This window comes from Pseudopipra pipra, chromosome 6, assembly GCF_036250125.1.
Source record: "Pseudopipra pipra isolate bDixPip1 chromosome 6, bDixPip1.hap1, whole genome shotgun sequence".
In the NCBI taxonomy this organism is placed as follows: domain Eukaryota; kingdom Metazoa; phylum Chordata; class Aves; order Passeriformes; family Pipridae; genus Pseudopipra; species Pseudopipra pipra.
The window spans coordinates 18,585,408-18,606,081 of NC_087554.1; the positions used below are offsets into that span (position 1 = coordinate 18,585,408).

The 20,674-nt window shown below is 42.1% G+C and overlaps 1 protein-coding gene across 2 annotated transcripts in view; it reads right to left on the reverse strand.

The window, feature by feature from the left end:
* The window catches only part of TSPAN4 (tetraspanin 4), a 359,373-nt gene extending 341,785 nt beyond the window's left edge, over positions 1–17,588 (reverse strand). For both annotated transcript variants that reach the window (XM_064657620.1, XM_064657621.1), the window contains exon 1: positions 17,475–17,588. The gene's annotated coding sequence lies outside the window, so the exon portion shown is untranslated. The remainder of the gene's footprint in view (positions 1–17,474) is intronic.
* Positions 17,589–20,674: the final 3,086 nt, after the last annotated feature.

Below are 20,674 nucleotides of genomic sequence, written 5' to 3' on the forward strand. Positions count from 1 at the left end.
CTCCACAGAGGATGACTGGCTGCCTGTCCAGTGCCCCACGAGATAAGAATAAGCCATAAAACACCAAGGAGTAATATAGTAAGTGACATTCACATAGCCAGGAGTAGAAACCACTGGGAAAAAATGGGGATAGAAAAGGCAGACACATACAAAAAGAAGCCACACAAAATATCAACAGGGCAAAAGGAAAAGTGTAACAGAAGACTGAGGGTAGCCACAGTCACCCATTTGTACCCTACATGTGAGACACATGGGCACAGAGGGTCTTGCACTACAAAGGCTTTGTCTCCAAGGCACAGCAAATGCTGCAACACTTATTAACATCAGGTTGCTAAAATATAAAGTGATCATTGCACAGGTGAAAAAAAAGGGAAGGCTCCTGGGAATACATCTCCAAGGAACGGAATGATCCTTATCTCATCAAGCAAAGTAAACAGAGCAGCACAGATTCACTGAGAACGATAGGTAATTAGAGGTACAGTCAAAACCTGTGGAAAAATCAATGGGAAGATTCACAGTCCCATGCAGATTCTCAATCAGAACCTTAGCTGTGATGCACATATATCGATAACAGAGCTGGATATATCATTTGGCCACACTAAAAAATATTTCCAAGCTTAGAAGAGAATTACAGTCAGCTAAACAAAAAGCATTAGATGTGGATTCTAGCTTTTCTGGGGGAGCACAAGCACTGGGAGGGGGTACAATATATGGTGTTCTATAAACAAAGACTAAAAAAAAATTCCATGTGAATTCCATGAGAAACACATAGATTCAACATTGAGGAGTTTATTCAGTAATTCTACTTTAGAGTCTATGAAGTATACAAACAACTGAGGCACAGAGAACATAATGAGACAAAAGTAAGCCCATAAAATTGTCTACCAAGGGAGTGGAAGGGAGAAGAATTCTCTTGTAGGGAGGCTTTGGTTGCTGTTGGTACTGAAACCACAGCTGGCATTATTTCTCTCATTGATGAGGGAATGTGTGCTCCCTCTTATGCAAATTTAAATTTCACTGTGCTTTTTCATGGCAAGACAGAAAGACAAGGCTTAATCCAGCATATAGTGACCAGCAGTGGAAGTACTGAAGGTATTGCTGAACATCTAAACCACAGCAACACTTCAAAGTTCCTGCATATTTTGAGAAGCATCTTACCAAAGATAAGATGCCCCATAACTGGGCACACAGTTATGGGGACATTGTCCCTGCCCCAAAGGGCTCGTCATCTAGGTCTCCAGGAGTTTCACCCAGCTGCGAGGGAGACATGTAAAGGAGACTGTCACAATGGCATCACTCCCCAGCTCAAAGCTTCTTAGGAGGGCACCCATTACTGAAGGCTGAGGAGCACTGAGCAGAGGCTGCTGCTGGAGGAACAGGAGCAGAGTAGCTCAGCAGGGACCACACCAGCCTGGGCAGGCAGCGCTCTCCCACCCTGCACATGCCCTCCTTCCTGGGCAACAACACCGTACTGACATGGGCAAAGAGAGGGGAACATGGACAGTTCTGCCACACTCAGCAGCTTCTCCCTTGAGCAACTGCTTCCAGGGCCATGTTTGGAGCTGGCTTTGCAGGTACTCCCTGTGCAGCATCTGTCTCATCATCTTCCAGCTTGCTGCTGGCACAGGAGAGTGCTAAGGGAAGATCGAGAATGAGAAAAGTTGTCAGCTTGGTTGACCTTTAACTAGGACTCCTCTTGGATGCCAGATGTGACATGGAAGAATATATGAAGGAGTTTTTTTGGAAATGCATGACAAATCAACACTGTAGGCTTGACAGAGCAGATGGGGGTGATGTCTCAGTGCTGCACTGGACAAGATACACAGGACAGGAGTAGGCTACAAAGAGTGAGTGTTTTGCAGTTGGGTAATAGAAAAGGAAGCCCTGTGAAGTGGCAGAAAAAGTGTTCAAAGTAATAAGCCAGAAACACAGTATTTGTAACCACATTGTTGGAACAGGGGAAAAACATACAGCTCTGACAGACAATGAACTGTCTCAGGAGCAGCACAGACCAGAATGAACTGCACAGCTAGACATTTTGCAGATCACTGTTGTAGAACTGTGCCCTGGTGCCTTAAGTCTGGAAATCCTGGGAGGACTGTATTTTAAGTACTGTCTGAGCTTGCAGTCAGTCAGCCACAATGGACCAGAAGGGCACAGCTGCCTTCCAGGCAACCAGTGACAATATTTAAATTCTTTGTTGACCCTCCCAGGGACAGAAAAGAAACCAACTTACTTTCATCTAATTTGCAACACTAGAGCATGGTCCTCAAAGCTCATGTTCTGGCCACTATTCCCCCATGCTCCCCATTTGTTTTTCAAACCACCCAGGGCTGCACAGGGCAAAGCTTAGGAATTAGTCTGTCCAACTCTAAACTCATGAGTCCTTGGTCAGGATGAGACACAGCTCAAGAAGCCTAAGAACAGAAGAAAAAAAAGTACTATCTTTCCTGCTGTTTACAGTGAGATGACTACCACATCTTGGCACCTCTTCATCCAGAGATCAGCAGACAGCAGTCTGCATGGCAGTCCTGCTACCAATCCTATTCCAGGACCCTGGTACAAAGACCTCCCCCTCATAACACTGATCCCAATACCAATCTCAGAAGTCCTCTCCTTGCTAGACACATTATACTGCTTCACAACAAATCTGCAGCCAACTGAAAACACTCAAAACAGAACGTGAATGTATTTTAATAGAACAGCAATTCTACTCACTGGAGCTTTTTGCTTACTCCACACCTAACCAAATACAGTTCTGTTTTCTACTTCTTGCAAAACCCCTGAAGAACTGCTAGTTTCCACAGTAGTGCCAGAGCTTGAAACGCAATACAGATGTGACTGGTCAAGGGATGTGTGTCAAAGTGTCAGATCCGTCAGCAAATTACAGTAAATCAAGCAGGTTATAGTGTACGTGCTGAGACAGTTGTTTTTCACACGTGTCCTCCCAACCTGCTGCAGCCACAGGAGATTTAAGCTATGTATCTATGGACTCTTACAGCTGGCTAGACCAAGACATTTGTTACTACAGCTCTGTCCACAATATGTCCAAGGTTGAAGGCACACAGAGATTACATTTCAGTCCTGGAAAGGCTCTGTCTAAATACCATGCCATGATGCCACACTAGGAATGATGTGACCCACAAATTCAATAAAAGTCATGAGCATAAGTTACTGATTCACTATTGATATTCACAATTATAGCTGACAAAATATTTATCCTAATAAGCAGAAGGTACACCAGTTAACTCCACACAGATTCATGAAAACCCCTCAAATACACATATAGAATCAGTGGGAAAAAGCAGTAAGCATGGGGGTAGAGGGGAAAATATGCAAAACACCATAGTCTGTTTCTCAAAAAATGTAAATGCTAGGGTGGGTGTTTTTCTTCCAGACAAAAATCAGCCATCATATCAGGTGATGTGGGTTTTAAGTATAATTTACAGTAACAATGCTGGGATGAGACTTTATCAGTCACTTGGTAAAAAACAACTTGTACGAAAAAAATATGGACCATGACTGGGATTAAAATCAGTCTCAGCAACTGAAAAAGATGAGTTTTGTGAGTAGCAAGATGATGGCAGCTTTCTTCCTTCCAAAGAAGGAAGAGAAATTTTAAATTTAACCCTAAGCTTTCCATTTCCCACCTCTTCAGCAGCCAGCTTTTTGTACCTGGCAAAGCCAACTTCAAATCTCGTCCATAAGTGTCCTGGGAATAGACATTGCAAACTCCTGTACCTTACCTGGAAAGGACACTGAAACTCTGAAACAAATATAGGGGTTTTTCCCCAGAGTGGACATGGAAGAAAAGGAACATGATTCAGAAGCAAATTTTACAAGTCTCAAAGAACTACATAGATCTGATATTTGGAAATGCTTTTTATTTTAGTAGTCCTTCAGCTATCACTGACTCTTTCAAGAAGTATCTGCTCTTTGTGCTCTTTTTACCCATTATATGATGGAAAAATTCACAAGCCAAATAAATATTTGTTTTCTCTTACAAGTCACCTTTAAGATTACAATCCATCCTGACACCAGGATGAGGAGTTCATTTTCAAGTTTAAAGTAATTCATCACCGAGCTGCATCAAGAATAAATGTGCTTCAAAAATATGTAGTTGCCAAGTCTTTACACAGCCATTTGAAATGTCTAATGCAATCACAGTTCTGTGGTTTGCTTCCACTAGAAAGGCTCTTACATTTATATTAATCTCTGGGAATTGTCCTACACTACAGAAAACCACCAAGTTTTCAGATTATTGATTTGACCACACATTACTTGAGCTGCAGACTCCGACTTTACTATGTGCTTGAGCAGAAACCTGTGACAGCTCTGTATCCTGACATAAAGCAATGATTACTCTGTGATGAGAGCCCCAACTGAGAGCATGTCCCCACTGTTTTAAAAACAAATCCTCAGGATAAATCCCTGGCATCTTTACACAGCCAGACTGGGAGGTAAAAAGAAGAGGTAGTATTTTACTGATTTTGCAAAAGAAGAACTAAAGCAGGTACTTTTGATATACAACGTCATGTAGGCACCTAATCCTCTCGAGATCAGTGGGAGTCAGAAACCTAAATGATTTTTGCACCTTTGGCCACAATAGATATGTCCATAGTCACACCAATGAGATTTGTTTTCCTGGGCAGTTGGGGATCACCCTTGAGCCTCAGCCCTGAATCCCTAACTCTCAGCCTCTGGCCTCAATCTTAAGAAACCTGATGGCTCTGAAGGTTGTGAAGTTCCACCAGTACAGGGGGACTGGCTCAGGCTATGGCTCTGCCCTTCTCTGCAGCATGGACAACTAACCAGTCCCTGGCTTTCAAGTGATATATGTGCATAGTTGCCAAAATCTGTATCAGAGCACCTGAACCATTGTCTGGGAGCTTACATGCTCTCTTCTCATACACATTTTGGAAAGCAGCAGGGAAATATCCACTTGTTAAACAGGCCACAGAAATCTAGCTACTTCCTTACTCTGAAGGGAGAGGTAGAATAGCTCTAGGCCAGGATTAGGAATATAGGCCGACTAATGTGGGAAAAACTGCCCTGTTATTATCCATCTTTTACATCAGCTCTGCCAAGTCTCCCCATTCCACCTATACTTGACACTTCACTAAGCACCTAAGCTTCTCAAGAGAGATCATTATACAATAATCACTCTTTTATTGTAGGCTATGTTTAATTTTAAATTTTTGGCCCTCGTGTTTGTAAAGAAAAGCTAAATGTGACCTTGAGTAGGGTTTAATGCAAAATGACCTGGGGAAAGCAGCACATTATAACTTTGAGAAGCTTAGAATGTCAGATTTGGGGATGCTCAGGGACCACAAGACAGGGACAGAGGGCTTCAGCCTCAGAGGCGTCTACAAACTAAATCATGCCCATAAGAGAACACAAGAGGCAGAGTTCAAATCATTGGACCATTTTAGGAGGGCTTCTTGTCGGGTACGTTGTGTGCACACAGTAAATCAGCCTTGCTGATTTACTACACCTCATGCACAATGAGAGCAGGCTCACTGCATACAAACCAGATTGTAACAGATACCGTGACATTCAAAGTGGCACTTATGAAAAAGGGCTCCAGGACACAGGTTTGTGTCTTCTGGTGACACGTCCAGAAGAGGCAAGAGGTACAGGCAAGTACTTGAACAAACATAGGGCTTCTGTCTGGGTACCTCCAGCCTTCTTAGCCATCAAGTTCTTGTGACATTGCAGAAGATCATGTCAAAACATTAAGTTTGGAATTTAAAAAGTCACGATAGCAGTATGACAGCATTTTGATAGTAAATGCAAACGCCATTCAAAAAATTCAGGAAAAGTCAAAATTCTCACAGCAAGGTTAAAAATAACATATGCACCATGTGGATATGTTAATGTGCTGTCTTCAAGCCTCACAGGCTGGGCCGGGGGATGGCAGGGCTAATTTTTTTGTGTGTTTTAAGAATAGTTATGACCTTAAAAATAGTAGTTCTTGCTCACTCGCTCTCCAGAGTTCACACTTGGGATTTGCTGTTCCTTAGAGGCAAGAAGACTTCTTTTGTCTTCAGAATCTTAGCAATGCCATTTCAAGTAACACAGTGTTAGAGTTCTTACGCTACCAGTACAAGGTGCCGCCTCCACAGCCCCATAAATTGAAATCCTCTCTACTGCAGCTTCAGTTCAACCATGGTAACACACTGCCCTTCAGCTGCTCCTTGGCCTGATTCAGCATCCAAGGTGATTTGGCTCCTCCTAAAGACCATTAAACTGTTGACCTCTCCCTCAGATGACCCAGTGTGGCTGTGCCACCTGTGCCAACCAGCTGGCCCTGGCATCACAGCACTTCATTAAAGCCATTGAAGAGCTAGGACATGGCAGGATTAGAGAGCAATGCCATATTAACAAGGAGAAACACTTACTTTTAGGGTGAAAATCAGGATAGATGCATGAGTTTCTCTTGAAAGCATATTGTCACTGAACAATAAAACACAGCACTGAAATGGGGGGATTTAAAACTGCAGCATTTAACTCTGCCACTACCAGAGGATATGTTCCTGCTCCAGCCTGGCATAGCATAGGACAAAGCCTCAAGAATCTCCACATTGATAAAGAGTGCTGAGTGACATGTTTACACCCTGGACACTTCACCATGTTCCAATCTCCTTGAGTAGCAGTGAAATCTCCCCTAAATTTCCTCATCTGCATGCCCTGGACTGTGCTACAGAAAAGGTCTCTGCACAGCATTCAGCTCCAGTTTGATTGAACAACAAAAGCATAGTTTTGACAGCAGATGCTTGTGGAGTGGATTTTGCAGCAGACCACCGAACAACAGGTAGCAGTAATTTCAGGAAAGTACCACTTTAGTCCTCATACTGGCCAGGTACTCAATATTTAAAGACTACGTGGCCGGGTCTTTGATTGCTCATACTCAACACAGCTCAAAAGAACAAGTACTGCATTACTTAGCCTCAGTTGAAGCTTTGGCCCAAAGTCCTCAGTACCCGTACGAGCAGCAGCAGCTTGATTTAAGTCCCCTCCCTAAAGCCAAGATTAATCATTTCCAGCAAAAGGAAAGGACAGTATATTTGTTCTGTGCCTGAATCCCCTGAGACTCAGAAGACAAGATGAAATGGAAATTTTCTTCTTCCTTTTTTTTTTTTTTTAAACAGGTTTATATGACCAGTAAGGGCCAGATGAGACAAGATGGGTTCTTAAGAGGCAAGGTCCCCTGGTACTGAGCACAGACTGAATGTTATCAAGATGGTACACGCCAGTCATTAGGATGCTAATTGGCCCTGACAGGGCTCTGGTGACTGAAGTGAACATCCAAACTGTCACTACCTGGAAGCACTGCTGCAGGGAACAGCTCCAAGGAGCCTAAAGGAAAGAAGTGGGTGTGGGGAGGTAGAGAGATGGGGGATGTTTATATCTCCCTACAGCTGTCTGTCTCACATATTTAAACAAGGGGGAAGAGAGTTCTGTCTTTCTACACTGTGCTGATAAAATATTCCACTAAAAATCACTTTGGGTAATTTACATTTAAATGGACTTTGCACATAAAGTAGATTATTTTGCTGGTCATGTTTACAGTTCTTTTCCTCCTCCCTTTTCCCAGGACTCCATGACTCTTGTCTCCTGCACCATCTTTTCTTTTTCTGTCTCCCAACCTATCCAATTAAAACACCAAAAATAAATTAACTTGTCAGATTTCCCCACCATCAACTCTCTTCTACTGCTCTATTCCTGTCAGTGTTTTACCTCATCTTGAAAAATTCTGGTGTGTTGAATGTTTTTGTTTATTTGCTTAGATGGCCAGATTTGTCATCTATGAACTAGATTTACAGCACTTTCAAAGCAGAGAATCGAGAGTTTCTGAACAGCTTACTGGTTACAGTGAGAGACCATTTCCAATTTTGGTTGGACAACATTCTTGTAAGGTTGGGAGAGCACCAACAAGAAGGTGCAAAACTGAGACTAGATTATCTACAAATTAAAGAGCAGGCTGAGGGTTATCAAAACGTAGATTACTGAAAAATAAATGTTATTTGAATATATGCTTTGTAGTTCACTGCAAATAACCAACAACACTGACTCACTGAACTGGTGACTTGGTGGCCCTAAATATGACAAGTTAGCTGTATCCTTTAAGAGACCAGCTGCGAACAGGAAAACTCTGCTAGTGAGATGCCAGAATAGACACTTAAAAAGATGTGTCTGCAACCCTGAATCACAGGTCAACATTTCATCCAGGCCCTGTGCTTGTGACATGAAACCAGAGAAGCTACAATCACATTTAATGTATGACAAAATCAAGGAGGCTCCGGAATAATATTCCTGGGGGGGGGAAAAAAAAAATATTCTCCTTACAGCTACAGTCAGATGTCCACTTTTCTTAATCCCTCACTACCTCACTACCACAATACCTTGACAACCCAATGTATTATCTACCTAGAACTTCAGGGGATGCAGAACCAAAGCAGCTGAAGCAGGTGATGAGATTCCCTCTCCATCCCAGCAAACTACCCAGGTGTTCCTGCACAGCCTAATATGCCCCATAAATGTCAGTTCTGTGATCCAAAAATCTGCTATGGATGAGAAGATCCTGGAAGAAATGAATCAAGGGCTTCCACACCTGAGCATAACGCAAGTAAGTCATCCTTCCTCCTTTGCATGCCATGTGAATGAATTCATAGCCTTCTAAAACATGCACACAGTAAGACTGTGTCAAGACTATATGACTAAGGTGATGAGGGGAGGGAAGGGGAGAAAAGTAACATGAAAACTAGATTCAGTTACTGGAATTCCAACAGTGTCTCTTAAAATGACTGTAGAACACAGAGGGAAGGGAAGGGGAAAAAAGGGGGGAGGGGGGGCTGAAGGTATGATGCAAGTCTCCATGCACTGTCTTTTGCACTGGCACTGCAGGAATAAAGTTTCTTCTTGAAGCAGTTGCAGTTCAAGCAGACAAAGAACAGTGTGGAAGAGACACAGAGGTGCAAAGTATCTGGGATTTCCACGCCTCTAGCATGAGCAGGGAGAATGGAATCCTATTTTGCCACCCCCTCTGCTCACCTTTCCAGCTAACCTCAGCACAACTCTTCCCAGATGGACTGCAGAAGGGAACATATGCACACAGCCAGAAGGATCCTGTAGAGCCCCAGAATTTGTGCCTCTCTGCTAGACCTCATCTGCTAGACAACAAACATGACTGGAGAGCCTGTGCTTCCTATTTTCACTTCCATCAAGCCCCTGCAACCAGCTTCGTTTTCCTCTGTAAATAGGTTTCATTGCTTCATAAAATGGATGCATTTAGTCATGAATAAAAACTAAAAAGTTACTGGGGAAGGAAACAATACTCAGTGTACCACAGTCAATAAAAGACAGAAAAGAAAAATATTAGCTGGAGAGTTCCAAGAAGGTTAGGGTTACAAAGAAACGAAATATTGGCTCTGACACAGGAAAAAGCTCTTCTGAATACCAATGTGTTCCACAGAGTGACAAAGAAGCTATACCTACCTTAAAGGAGATTAAGTAATATACTGCAGCACCTGAGGAAACAGAGGGAGGTAGGAAAAAAAAGGCAAGCAAGCATAAACACAAAGAGAATAAGGCCCCTGACGTCTCTTTCATATAGCTTCTTCTCCTTCACAGAGGAGATTTATATCTTTTCCTTGAAAATTCAGCATTCAGGAAAGTGGACTTAGTATAACTCCATAATAATACCCTCTTTTCCAGGCCCCAGGAAACTATAATACTGATTTACTGGTCAAAGAAATAAATGTGCCTCAGAGTTCCATACAAGGTCTTTCTGAAGTTAATCCAGCTCTAAGATGGATAAGCAAAAGTGGAAAAATACCACAGAAAGTATTTGTGTAGATAAAAGGAGCTTTCTAAAGGCCAGTGTTCCTGTCATAATGGAATAATTTTCATTCGCTAGATAAAGAGCTGGAGAATAAAAGTAGAAAAAGTTATAGCACACAACTGGCTCCCTTGGTACCAGGACATGTTTGGTGGCTGGGGACTACACTTTATTGAAAACGCCTGATCAGTTAAATTTAAAACTGGAATATTTCATAAAGGATTCATTTGAGCAAATGTTGAGATCAACATCTGACACTACAGTCAGTGGAGAGAAATAGTCACCTGCAGGGCAGGATTCATCTGTTTCTAAAGCAGTTGGCTAAAACAGGGTCAGATGAACTATGTCCTAAAATATCTCTTTCCCTTTCCTGTCTGGAAGGAGAGTCCCTACAACTCTGTCAGATGCAGGCAGCTAGTCTGTAGGCATCTGAAGCTAATGGTGGACTCATTTCACCATGTATTAAAATGATTGCACAGATGAGACTCAAGTACACACATGGAGTTTGCAGAAATTAATCCACTTTCTTCTCACTATGACTCACTATATGGAAATCCTACTCTGGAGAACACAAATACAAGTCCCAGGCTTCTGTACAGTCTGTGGTACCAATTAAAATGGATCAAAATAATAGCCCTTACAGTTGCAAAGATAGCCTTTTAAATGCAAGGAAAATGCAAGTGGAAGCAACACTATTCCTGAGCCTACAGATTGATACAAACAGGACTTAATAACGCTCAAAAGCATCATAGGGAAATCCACAAGACTGACAGTTTTATCAAAGAATTCTCCCTTAGATTAATGTCAATAGAGCTGTTCCTCAATTCCTAGTCCTGGGTTTAAATGCAACTTGCAGGAGCAGAGGGGAAGATAAGTTCCAGATTTCTGCTAAAAGCAACTTGTTTTGGTTTTTGTTTTTTTTTTTTTAAGCAGTGGACAAGGCAAATGAGTCCTTAAATAGAACTTAATGATGTAGACCACAAATGTTCAAATATAGGGCCTGGCAGAACAGCCCATAAAGCCCTAACTGACTACCCCTAATATAAGTGGAATCCTAAGCTGTTCCCTTACCTCTCTCCTGACAGGTGCTGCTTCATCCCATAACACAGATGGCTAGGAGCATTGTTACAAGAACAATCCACACAGCCCACAGCTCCTCTCCCCATTCACTTGCAAGGGGTTCTCCTGGAAAAGCGCAGGCAGGACTGGGTCACCTTCACCAGGACACCATAAGCCCACTGCTGGTCACTGTCTTTCTCCACATGCTACTCAGGAAGAGAAATAGCCTGTGCACAAGGATGTTTCCCAAGTTTCACACTTGGGAAACTTTAGCCAGCTACCACAGATAGAGCAACTGCACCGTGTATGCACGAAGTACAGCTCTCACCAGCCTGTAGTATAAACTCGGTGTTCCCTCCACCTCGAAGGTTTAGGCACAGATAGGATGAAGTCTCTATTCAGGCAGGAGTGTTTACTAATGCAGTGGTCAATTATTCCACATAGGCTGAAACCTCTGATCAGGGACCATTTTCTTGTCCTGCAGTTGTACAGTGCTTACATAGCATGAGTTGCCAATTGGGGCTTGTGAACATGCTGCGCTACAAACAAATAAAATCAGACTTATTCAGACCAAATTCCAAAGCAGAGGCTGCTTGCTTGCCCCCATTCTAGCTTAAATACTGAGGTCTGGGCTAACCTCTCAATTCAGAGTAAACCAGACAATGACCTTCTCTCCTTCAACAAGGAAATATAGCTATGGGGAAGCTGCTTCAGGACTCAAAACAGTGATTTATTGAAACTGAGAGATTACATCTATCATCTCCGCCAGGACACATGAGAAATTGTCCAATCTTAACCTCCGTTTCAAATGCTAATTACTTTCCAGAACACTAACCTGAATTTTTCCTAGCTTCCACGAAGGATAAAAAAGAAAACTAACATGTGTAGAGATCTTCATCTTTCCCTTTCTAAATTTATATGGATTATGTAATTGCACTTTTAAAGGACTAGAGCAAGTGACTAAAAAAGAAATGCAGAATGAACTAACAATACTTGTGACAGAGCAGGGAAAGAATACTTTTAAGAGCAGAAGAGCAGTTTCTCCCCCCAAGAAAAACTTGAAAAGGTAGAAGACACTACAATTGAATATGTGAAAAATTATTCAAGGACAATGGGATGTATGGCAAGTTATCTTAACAGCTGAGTTTATGATACACTCTAAATGATGTAAAGGATGCCAAGAGCACAAGGATGGCTGTCATCTTAGCAAAGATGTATGCACTTAAAGACACATACTTTCTTAACATATATATCTGATAAATTATATACATATAATGACAGTGTAGTCATCAGCAGGGACTCACAGGCATTTTCCAAAGGCAAAAGCTTGTCATTGTGAAAGGATTTATTAATTATTATAAATAAAATTATGATTAACAAAGTTAAATGCCTGGAAATCTTTTGCCAAAATCATTTAGCTCTGGACTAAAACTCCAAGAGGAAATGAAAGAACAACTCATTTTCTCAAGGTAGGATTTCAGTTAAGATTCAGAAAGCAGCTTATATCCACTGGTATTTGCTTTTTTTAAAAAAAAGTATGAGGCATTCACTCAACTGACTTTAGGACAAATGTATCGGTATTACTACACCTTTAATGAAAACTTTAGAGTAAGGCCCTGTGAAGCAGAAGAAAAACAGTACTTATGCTGAGAGTAACACAATGGTTCCCCACCAGAAGCTCACAGGGCCAAGATAAATGTGTGTAGCCCCTCCAATAAGCAAAATTACTGCATTCTGAATGCAAGAACAGTGATGTATGACAAACAAGGAGCTTAGCCTGTCAGAAACTTTGTGTTTGGCAACAGTAGATTGTTCCAAAAATGTAAGAAGCCACTGAATTAGAGTATATTACAAGAGACAGCGTGGAACAAAAAACAGAGACCAGGAGAGCACAAGGAAAAAAAAAAAATAAAATAAATAAAAACCAAACAAAACAAAACAAAAACAAACAAACAAAAAAAAAACAGTCCCCCTGACCAGCATCCTAACAAGAGTATTTCCAACAGTGAGGGTGTTAGGCCCTGCCAGATCATCCTTTCTGGTGCGTTTTGGGACACAAGCAGCCCTGTGCTACCATAGTGATGTAGTAAGCCCAATGGCTAAGCAGTGAGAGAGAGTGTCATCAGAAGGGTTTAGGAAATACAAGAGCTCAGCAGGGCCAGGCACAGTGTCAGTGCCCCCAGCTCAAAGGCAGACCCAGGGAGCAGTTGTGCAGTTCACTGACGGACAGGCAGTGCGCCTGCAGCACAGCCAGGTAACAAACCCTGACGCTGGGCACAGCAGGCTGTGCCTTGCTCACAACCACATCCCACTGGCATTCGGTGCCAGCAGAAGGAAAACAGCACTACACCAAACAGTGGGAGAAATCCCTCAAACCTTCATGATATACAAAGCCTGAAGGGATGCGCATTCCAGAAAGATTTAGTTTGCTGGCATGAAATCAAATGTATAAACCCGAGATTATTCACAAAGATCAAGACAACCTTCAAAGAAACCAGAAATCCAGAGGGAAGCAAAGTATTTCCAAGTAGTTCCACTTTTCTCACACAAGCCAGGGAATCTCAGAGAGAGGGTCATAAATAATGGACTTTATTTTCATTCTTTGCATATACTCTTGCTGGTGCAATGCCCAGTGTTATCTGGAGATGGAAGCTGATAGTGAGCTATTTTTGGATGTTCAAACATAGCTTAGAAGGGACTTTTTCTTGGAATATGAGTGTTCGGTTTCTGAAATACAAACCATTGTAATTAACTGATTGCTTTACATAGTCTACAAGTATAAGAGCACTTTAAGAAAAATCGTATTTCTGATAATAAAAGCCTCTGTAAACTAACAAAGAAAGGCATTTCAAGATGCAGCGACTGAAGGTAGCCTATTCAAATTAAGGTACCTAGTTAAACATCAAAGTAACTAGTCACTGACAGAACTCTCCTAGAGCAGAAGGAGGCACCATTACTTAATGTCTTCAAAGTAAGACCAGAGGATTCCTCTTAAATACATATATGATTGTGCTTAAGTCACAGTTAATGGTTAGATGCTGAAATGAGCATTAATGAAAGCAGCCATTTCTCAGACACGCTTGTTGTGAGCAGTTCTGGTCACAGCAAAATTCAAAGACGATTTACTGAACTGAGAACAGGTTCACAAGAGTACTGGTAAGAACAAGAGCCCTATCTCAGGAAAGTTTGACTCATTTAAGCTGGCAAAACACAGCCCAACAGAGGACAGAATCACTGCCTGCAAATACACTTGAGGAGAGGAGCTGCAAAAAATTAGAACAGACATTTAAATCACAGATTTGCTTGGTAGAGAAAGGAGATATACCTACCACAGACGCTTCTCAGCTGGAGGTCAGAGTATGAAGTAGTGGGATTTCATACTGGAAATCCGAGTATGAAGTAGCTGGGATCTGGAGCAGCCTCCCAGTGGGAGAAGTGGAAGAGGAGAAGAAAGCAGATAAAGAGAGAACCTGAGAGTCCACAGAAATGGCTCCGGCCCCATGTTGATGCCTCAGCAGCAGGGAATCTTCCCCAGGACTAAGGCTTGGAAAGTCAGGTTGTCCTTTCCAGCTCTGAGCTCATACACGGAGTTCAATAACTCAGTAACCAGTTATTACTGGAAGAGAAATAATTATGTGTTTCATGGTTTTTTCCCCTGTGTATTTCTAAAACAAAAAAGTTTTTATTTTCTTTAGATGCAAATATTACTGTTGTTTTTCATCAGTTCTCCAACAGTCCAAGAGAACACACAGCAGGAGCAACACATGGCAAGAAGAGATAATTTAGGATCTAATCTTGAGTAACCTGTGCAGTGAAACAGAACAGCATGAGCAGCTCTACACTCCACCACCAAAGGTGGACTCCACAGATGTTCCATTTTCAAGATCCTTCAGCTCTTATCAACAGGGGGGAGGGAAAACTAAAAGGTACTGAAGAACCAACATCAAAGCACAAGAGATTCAAAAAGCAGCAGTACTCTGCAGTGGCCAGGCAGCACTGGCTCCTGGGTTATCAGTCCATCTCAAAGTACGAAGTAAGTATCCTTCTTTCGACAGACTAGATCCACAGGCCCTGGATTCAGCCACCCTTTCTGCAGCACACTTAACTCAGTAACCATGTGAAAGTTAAAGCCAAAGTCACATCAGCCTAGTAAGGAAGTTGTTTGAGTTGTTCTTGTTCTCTCTACTTCAGAACCAGCTTACCATAAAAACCATCAAAACACACATAGTGGGATTCAGGAGAGTCAGGTTACCCTCCTGACAGTTCACCCTAAGCAAAAGTCATAAGCTTTCCATAACCACTTCATTGTCCCAGAGGCCCTCGCTCTCCCCCTCTGTACACAAAGCTTCCCCTTTTTGGAAAGTGTAAAGATACTCAAAACTAGTGTGAAAACAAAATCGTGTGTTAGTGATCTTTAAACTGACTTAATGAAGCAGTTTCAATTCCACCCTTCCTTCCTTCCAACTCCACCCTCCTCTTCAAGAGGGAAATTTGTTTGGGTTAATATGGAGGGGGAAAAAGCAAGCTAAAAATAGCCTCCTTTTGCCTTAAAAAAGTTAAAGCTATGAATAAACAGCCTGAAACAGGAATGCAGCTAATCTGCCCACGAAATTCCTACAGTGTTTTCTTGTCCAGCTTTTCAAAACATTTTCATAAGGATCAAACACACAGACTTATATCTGCAGAGTCAGTGGTATCCCAGAACAGCCTGCTTCCATGCAGGTAAGGTAACTGGTTTTGGCATGACGAGGGATGGTTTATGAGAATGGATGAACCAAGGATATAATCTATGACTGCTAAGTACTAGAATATTTGAGCAATCTTCTTGTATCAGGGTAATTAATATAAAAAAAAATAAGAAAAACGCACCAAGAGAACACAAAAACATTTCTCGTTTCTCTTTATTGTGCAACAGACAAACTGCATTATCTCCTAAAAATCTACTTTGCCAGTAAAAAGCATTCACACCGTTATCTCTATCTTAGACCCAAGTCACATCTGTCCCTGACAGCAACAGCTGTCAACACTAAAAGAGCAGGGTGATCAGCCATCCTCTTCACCCTGGGCTGGGAGCCAAAGCAAGGTCGGCTTATGTATTTGCAGTGCAAAGCCAAACAACTCTTTATTCTGTTCCCTGTGCTATGCCATTAGCAAGCAAGAAGATCAACCCCAGGGGCTATCCTTGCAATCTGAATATTTGAACTCAAAGTTGATTTTACCCTATTCCCTTTCCACTGTATCACCAGTGAGCTTCAGGTAATGCCATAAGAGTCACGTGTACTATCCTATCAATGCATACAGAAGCCTCTTGGCAGAGTCACCTTTCATTCCCAGCTTCCCACAGCACGAAGCATCAGAGCATGCTACTGTGGAGTGCTATAGACACTGCTATGATACCTGATATGAGTTACATTTTTAAAAAGAAAACCATCTCCCTCCTCTTACAGCAGATGAGTCCTCTGAAAGGAGAAAGGAAATGTCTCACTTTCATCTCAGAGTTCAGAGGGAATGTTTTATAGCTGTCAATCCTATCAAGGTCTTATTCACTGACACACCAGGGATAGCAACTGTTTTCAGGTAGGCTGTGCAGCCACAAAATAGCCAGGTTCTGAAAAGAGCTTTGCCTGGTGACATTTGGAAAGCAAGGTAAAAGACTTTTCTGTGACCCTAAAGTAAATGTTGAAAGCCAACATGCAACCAACAGGCAGGCCAGATGAGTTAAGCAGATGTGACTACACAAGGCAGAACCACATGAGGAACAAAGCAGCATCTGCTACTGAAATCCCAGGTGAGGAATGTGAACCCAAATTGTCTGTAGCCTCTGGTGTCCCAGGTCCAAGAAAGCACTGTCACTCAGAGAGGTGACACACACTCAGTGATCAGTGGGACAGCGGGTGTTGGGATCTCACACTCACACCTCGGTATCACTGCCATGGTATACAACCCTGCATTCCCCAGCCACACACAGTACTCATTATCTCATTTTTGACTGCTAAAAAGACTTCAAGAATACCATTCAGGCTGCACAGAAACATTAGAGAAAGACGTTCTGTTTACTCTCAGTTCCTATCGAAGGTGGAAGTGTCCTTTACAGACAGAAAACTGGCACAGAACTCTGTATCATACTACTGATATACTGATACTACTCTGAATTCTCAGAGGGAATCTGCAAGTGGATCAGGTAGCTGAAACTGGACTTGCAGTGCTCTAAACCAGCTACCAGACCATTCTTCCAACAGGCGTATCCACCAGCACACATTTGTGCCTCTTACTCAGAAAGTCTGGTGGCTCAACCAAAGAACAAGCAAGTCAGAGCAGAAAGTGCAGGGTGTTGTGGGTCAAGAAAGCAACTGCATCAGCAGGGCTCCAGCATCTACTCTGCATCCAGCACTGCACCAGGGATGACCTGCTCTGCACAGAGCCTTGCTCAAGCAGGTACAACTGCAGACTCCTGCCTTCTCATGGGTGCAGTAGCCAAATGTTGTAGCACACAAAAGGTGTTTGACATCACTAATCTCCAACCTCATCTTTTGTTGCCAGCTAGTTTTAGCAGAACCAAGTGGAGGTGGCTTACCCAGGTTCAACAGGGATTCAGCTTTCCCAGGGCACTGTAAAGAACCAGAAGGGAACAGACATTGACTCAGGAGAAATAGAAAGCATATTTAAGTGCATGGAAACAATCTCCCTTTTGATCTGAAAGCAAAAAAATTCAAAAAACCAGCCTAGGATGTTTCTTTGCAGAAACACAAAGTCTAGAGCTCCTTTACACTCAGCTCAGTGTATCTCAGACTGTGCATACAGTCACTCCTCCCAGTGACAAGCCTGTACTCTTAAGAAAACACCCACATTCGCTACAAATGATTTGTCAGGAATACTAATTGATATAAACCAGAATGTCTTTGCCTCGGTAGAATCAATAGTCTGCCAAGTATCTATCCACACACCAACAAGCTGCTCCTTTGAGCAGTGTTGTCCATCAGCTGATACAGGAACATCTCACTTAAATCCCTTCTCCTTCCTGCATCGTATGCAGCCAAAATTCATTGTTCACAGTAAGATTTACCCATCCATCCATCAGGGAAGATGTCTGCAGACAGGTTCAAGTACACAAGTGTTTAACAGGGGAAAGGCTAGGGGGGAAGACAGGACAGGGTACCATAGACAAGCTCTACGACGAGATCGTGCTTCCTTCAGCAGAGGCAAAGCTTGCTCGCAGGTTTACTAGAGAATCTCAGAGGAGAGTACAGAGACTGATCTCTCCACAGCTCTCTAGCTTTTTCTGTGATTAAACCAGTTACTTCTGCACAATCAGAAGGAAGGAAGGGCCAAGCTAACCACCTCATATGATGCTGACATATCCATTGCATCAGCACCAAATGCTTTGTAGTTGGTTACAGAGAAAGGAGAATTCAAAGAGTTAAGAAATCTCAATTACAATTATCAGGAAGAACAGAGGTACAACCGTGGCCCTGATCAATATTCCTAATACAGAAACTACACATCTCAGGGCATGTCTGCAGCACTGGAAGCAGTCTTCCAGCTGAGCAGTTGTTTTTTCCTTCAACTCAGCCTCACTTTTAATCACTCTTGATTAAAACGATTACTTTCACTCAATATTCAATTTCTGACAGGTAATATTTTCTACATATGTTGCATGCTGGCTCCATCCTTCCAGGCAAAACACAAGAGCTCCCTAAAAGCAACCTTTTTTATTTTACAAGTCATGTATAATTTATGCATCCACAATACTGACATTGGCTAGAGATACACATCGTGCCAAAATCATCTCTTATAAGTTTTTAACAGATTTGGGAGGGCATTTTCCTTAACCACTTATGGGTATTTTTGTTCATTTAGTCCTCATGTTTTCAACAAAGTGAACACTTGCACATGCATAGATGTGCTCCTGCCCTTCCAGTCTTGCAGACAGATTCTGCACAGGACATACACAGCTGACATATTCAGCTCTCCCAACGAGGTAAATAATTGTCTGAAAACCAGAGATGGCTTTGCAAGCAATTGTTACACCATTGTTTTAAAGGGTACAAAATATTTAAATACTAAAATCACCTGAGTGTGTTTTACTGAGTTATTGGCAGAGGAGTCGTAGGCAAGTTACAGGGACATTCACAGATAGCTGCCAGGAGTAGGGAAGCATTTTCTTCACTGCACTTCCTTTAGGCAGAAACTAAATGAGGGAACGAGGATTTTCAAGAGTTTTCATCTGGTATCCAAACAGCACTGAATTAGGTAACTTTCTTACACTGCTGAGAAAATTCCACTATCTCATTTTAAGAGTATATCTAGGAATAGACTCAGGACCATTCCAGCACTGAGTCACCTTCTCTTTTCACCTACCACTGCTGTGACTAGATGCCACACAGGTATGATGTGTTTGCTTCTGGCACTCTGAACAAGTAAGGAAGTTTAATCTTCTTTGCCCAAGCAATAGTTTTCTTTCCTTTTTTTATTTAAGTAAGTTTTTCTTTTTGAAGCCATTCTCAGGAACAAAATATTTAGTTCAACTCTCAACTTGGCTATTGGATGAATAACCAGAACACCCACTCAAAGCACACAGTCTTTGATCATCGCCCCTACAAGGTATGCAGGTGGCCAGAAGAGTTTGCAGTGATGAGCTTCCAATATGACCTTTTAGGGAGTGGGAAGTGTGTGTATCCACATGGCCAGGGATTCATAAATCAAAGCCTTTTGCAGTGGTAAGTGAACTGACAAAGTATAAATATAGACAAATATAATAATCACAGATTCCAGAGAACAAATCCTCACTGGAGAAAACAGAGTGTGTGTAGGAGAAACTCACTGTAAATTGGTGGTTTTGCAGATGACACAGGAGATGCAGTTGGAAGGAGCTCTTGATCTCTCACAGCAATAACAGCTGGCCCTTCAATGACACCACTGCAAGACACAAAACAACAGATTCATGAGTAAAACAGGCAGGTGGTGATCAGGAGTCACTTCATAAACAAACTGTTCAATACAGGATTAATGCTCCCTGCTTCACCATCCCCTTCCCCTCCCCTCTGTACTTTCCTACACACTTCTCAACCACAATGGAGTTTGTTATTAAAATGAAACTCGGGTCACCAAATAAATATTGACTTACTGGAGAAAATCTCTTCTTGCACATTTCCAATACAAAATTAAAAAAAAAAAATTAAAAAGAGGTGACTTTTTGACATTGAATCCCCTTGAACATGCAATGGCAACAGACTAAGGTGTGCTGGGCATGCAGAGAAAAGTCTAAGTAAAGCGTGTCTAAGGAACAGCACCCCGTAATTTATGGTCCACTAGCAGCCCAAGAAACAAGCTTTGTGGGTCCCAGGGAAGAACGCACAGAAAGCATTATTCAGAAGAGAGCACGGGCTTACGTTTCCTATACAGGGAGAAGGTCATGGCAAGGAAGAGTAAAATTAGTAACAATTCCTAAACATTCGAGTTTCTGAGGCTGACAAATACCAATGAAGCAAGCTCAGCTGGTGGCAGCAGTTAATGCAGCAAATATCCACAAATCCAGCACCTTCTGCTGGTAAAACATCACCAAGTGATGCTGCACAGGGAGAAGTAAGTTTATAGCTATATTCTAATGCAGAGCAACATCCAAATGCATGATCAGCCAATGTATAACTTTTTAGCTCTACCTACAGAAGCAGCAGTAATGTCTGAGGTGCTGATAAACCTTTCTGAAAAGAACAACCCCTTCCTTTTCCATTGCAGTGGATTATTATAGTGGATAATGAATTACACCACCATTTT